Here is a 5,000-nt window from a genome sequence, read left to right on the forward strand (position 1 = left end):
GTGATGCAGATCCCAGGAGCGAATGTGTATAGATAGCTGGGTGCAGGACTCGAATATAGGTGAAAGCATGGGAGAGGTGGTCATACTTTACGTACATTGGAGACCTATGCCTTGGGATTGCTCCTGCCTTAGCATGTCTAAGCTAGGGGTGTGTCTATACCTGCCTGGTGAAATTAGAAGGGACAACAGCAGTAGTGGAGTAGTCAAGGTGAACAGGCTACACAAACAGGTGATAATCAGCACAATCAGCAGATTACATGGCCAGCCCACCCCGGAACACTACGGTAAAGTGAGCAAGCACCATAGACACAGATTTCTTCCACACTCTACACCACCGGTGTATACATGCGGGGACATTTCTCGATACGATCCAACCAAATGAGAAGGGCTGCAGCAGGCAACATATTCCAACATGTGCAGGAAGCTGAGGGCGGTGAGGATGTGAATGCTGCTGAACAACCCTTAGTGAGGTGACATAAGACTTTACAGATCCAGGGTAACCTACCAGGGGCTACATGATCTGGAGATAGTGGAGCTCTATGGGGTGGACAGAGACCTCCTACAGCAGCTTGTTGAGCTGTGCCGGCCACACCTGACACATCGAACAGGCCGAGGGAAACCCATCCCAGTGGATACCAAGGTATGTGTTGGCCTAGGTATACTAGCCACAGGTACCTCCCAAAGCACAACTGGGGATATCATGGGGATCTCATAGGCATCTGCATCCAGAGTACTGCACCAGTTCACAGACACCATGTCACCACATGCCAGTGAGCACATACACATCCTCAACACACGTGATTTGTTGACCAGCAATATGCATCTCTTCCACCAAATGGCAGACTATCCTGGGGTACTGGGTGCTATAGCCTGCACGTACATATGCATCAAAGCACCACCCAGTGAGTGGGGTAGGGCCTACATTAACTGCAGGGGCATACCCTCCAACAGCTAGGCCATATGCGATGGCCAGGGCATTAAACTGAATGTGTGTGCTGTCTGCCGTGGAAGCTATGACAATTCCAATATATGGCATCTGACACAGCTGTGAAATCCAAAAAGTTGAACCAGACCAAGGACCACAAAATCCACAGCCAGGAAACCAAAACCAGTGAAGATAGTTATTCCTTTATTTGGATAGCCACAACCAACATAAAACAAGCACTTTCGCTCAGTTAATACCGACTGACACAGCTGTAACACACCTTTGCCAATATGGACATCCCCTACAGTCTCCTAGTGGGGGATGTTGGGTAACCACTGGAGTCATGGCTGATGACACCCATCAGCAATGCACACACACCTGAACAACTACACCATAATGAGGCACACGAACAGGCAAGACATATAATTGAGCGTGTGTTTGGGATGCTCAGGTTACGGTTCTGATGCCTGGGCACATCTGGTGGAGCCTTGTAGTATTCACCAGCTACATGCACCCAAATTGTTATGGTATGTGCTATGCTACACAATCTGATCCTGCGGTAACAGTTGCAGCAGGAACAGCATGGGGCAGGGCCACACAGCCCTCCATCAATGCCAAGGCCTGTACAGGCACAGTGTGACTTGGAGGAGGAACTACCTGAGCTGGACCCAGTAGGCAAAAGGGGGCGTGCACAGTATAACCTGCCCTTGGCAAAGAGGCAACACATGGCATATGCACTGACACAGTAGGTACCCAGGGAATTTCACCCTCTCTGACTCGCACGGACAGAACAATGGATGCCAAACATAACACTAACTGTGCTCAGCCAGGTATAGGAAGTGCACTGTGTACATCTGACATAGGCAGCCCTCCAGCACCATCCTCAGGTGTGGAACACCCCCAAGGTAAGTCAATCAACCTACCAATTGGCAGTTGTATTAGAATGTGTGTTTACCTGTAGCTATGGTATGGATGTGAGCATACAAGGGAACTTGGTGGCCGACTGTTAGGGCAGCAGACAGTACACATCCATAGTGGCACCATGACATCTGTAGCACATACCGGGGTCACAATAGTAGCCAGTAGTACACAAGGTGTCCTAACCCACTGCAGGTTATGGGCTGAACATCATGTGTGTTCATACAGCCCACACAAATCTCACACAGCTGGACAGGTGTAGACCAATACAGACAAATGCTATACAATGGCCTCTGGATATGCCCAATGGATGACCCCAACCCCCACAGACACACACACAGACTACAGCAGGCCAGGCAGTTGGATGTAGGTTGTGAAGGCTAGGACGTCTGAAACTACTATGCTGGTAATTAAAGTTAGGATCTGATGTACACTGGTATGCCTCCAACCAGCAATTTAGGTAGGTCCAGACACTGAAATGGAGTACCTGGCATACAAGTACCGTAGTAGCAAATGTGTACAACTGTCAGCTGTGGCCCCCTTCCAACATATACATGTGAGAGTCATGTGCGCCACCCCCTGTGCTGTGTAGGACTGTGGATATGGTTGGATGTCCCCCCACGCTGTGCAGAAATGTAGCAACAGTCAATGCCACATGACCATTAGCTACCCTGCTGACACAGCATGCCACCTGTCAGTGTACAACGCAGGGGTCGGCACCACAGTACTATCTGGACATGTGACACATGCAATACAGTTGACCATACTGGGCATGCTCAAACACATGAAGGTATGACGGTAATGTCAGTCGATAACATGCGTAACAATCATACTAGGCATGTTCACACACTGAAACACAGGATGGCCAGGTCTGCAAACACCAGTGGTCCGGACATATCTGCCAGTACATTGATATACTGTTGGATGACTGTGCTGTATGGTATGTGTGTGGTACTGTCTATTGTCTGTATATATGCCATGGTGTATTGGTAATTCACATAAGCTGTATGTGCAGGGTATTGCTACCAACATGTGCAGAGGATGGTTCTTTATTTGAGGCCAGAACAACACCTTTAGATATGGAGTGGGTAAGGTACATTCCAGCAGGTGGGAGTGGTTGTGCGTGGGTTTGTATGGTGTTAAGCACTGCTGACCTCTGGTTACAGCTCCTTATACTTGTTTAGACTCCACATTTCTTTAACAGTGCAATACTCACATACTGGTAGACAAACACGCTTTCACCCGCTCACTCAGTCACTTGCACGTGCACCAATATTTGTGCTTCCTTTTGTCACTCACACTGGGTGGGAGTGATCCCTTGTGATGCCTATTACATCGGACTACATGATTACAGTATCGGGTATGGCTAACCATTAGGCGACGGCAGGCGTTCGACTGTACAGAATCAGCGGCCTGTCCAGTGACATAATCATATTATATGCGTGTTCCTCATACAATCTGCTCCCATCTAGCTGATACATGGGAACCGATACTCTGCAATGCTGACATGCAAATATTTTTTGGGAAACGCATCTCTCTGTCGGGTCATGCTACCGCATACCTATTGTAGGTTTTCCACCTTTTAGATTGGCCGACGTGAGACACTAGCAGTAACACCTTTCCCACTTTGCATGGGACAGTCCCTCATTAGGCATATGTGTCATGCGAGAATACTCTAGCCATAGCAAATGTCCTGATTAGAGGACATTATTGTATTCTACGTGTCTGTAATAGTTGCATGTAACGGTTATTGTATACATGACACATAGATATGTTATGTGAAGTAGCATACGCAACTTGACTGCTGCTAGACTAACTTTGATTTGTGCTAATATGTATATTTCTGTACTATGCATGGCTGTAGGTATGTTCTGACCTGGTAAGTCTGACATTTCTACAGAGCAGGTCCCACTTTGGCCATTTGGAAAGGTGGCAGCCCTATAGGACCTATATGTAGAGCTGTCACATTTGGCAAGGCAACACATACCCACAGCCAGTAGTAAACTGATTATTTCACCAGTTTGCATACGTTAAGGTTATTCTTGTAGCATTATAGTTTCTAATACTGTTTCTTATAACATGTAGCTGTTTCAGATACAACAAAATCATTTTATGACACCACTACACACAATATATGAACTCTTTTCCTGAAATCACAGGCCATGTGCCGTAACATTCATTTTGCAGGACACAACTGCCCAGAGTGGAGTGTCCCTCACAAAGGTGAACAGGTGGTAATCCCAAACTATTATGCTATCATCTACCTAAGGTGGACGGCGGAATATGTAATTTCTGTCACTAGCAGACCTCACATACCAATGGGGGAGAATGAACACTGTATCAGGGACACTGCATAACACCCTGAGGGACACATTTAGATGATTGGTTCTATTAACCTGACACATTGACAGTCACAGGACATATGTATTCATTCCCATTTGTCGAGGTACATGCTGTTTATGACTCATACATGTTGTCATTAGTCATTACCTGTATTCCACCACCTGTCCACCTAATATCATTAGTTCTGGAAGTGTTTAGTTAGGACTGTGTTACATTCTGATTCATAATCATGGATGTCCATGATAATCGGGTACAAGGCATGGATATAGTCCCTATGTGTTCCCCCAATGGCCCAGCGGGCCTACTACATCTCTGCCAACCAACACCTGCACACTTTGGCCTATTATTGCATACCCATGATTCACCTACCTGATACCCCTCTACAGCACTCATGACAAATACTTACTGTGAGCGCAGCTGGGGTATGAACACACCCCTACACATTGCCCACTCTCCCCGTCTCAGGACACATGTCATACGTTTTGTCAACCCATGTGTTATTACACTTGCACAACCTACTGTTCCGTGTACAGCTACATCCTGCTTGCATCGATAACCAAGGGTTCAGACATAAAGTGAATTTTTGGTGTCCCGCAAGGGACCCCATTATCCATGTTTAAAGTGTAGACCTTGCAGATCTCTCCCACTGGTACTTTCCTGCCGGTGGTTTGGAAAGCAGCAGTGTATTTATCTTTATTGCCTGTCTGTATGTCTGACCAGCCTAGCTGGGTGGTGTGGGAGGTAAACGTTTGTTTATTGGACCTCCCAGTAACATATGCCCGGTCTGAACATATGTTACCCGTAATTGCTGTAA

Source organism: Protopterus annectens, chromosome 6.part0 (assembly GCF_019279795.1).
Source record: "Protopterus annectens isolate FY-2018-M chromosome 6.part0, PAN1.0, whole genome shotgun sequence".
NCBI lineage: Eukaryota > Metazoa > Chordata > Ceratodontiformes > Protopteridae > Protopterus > Protopterus annectens.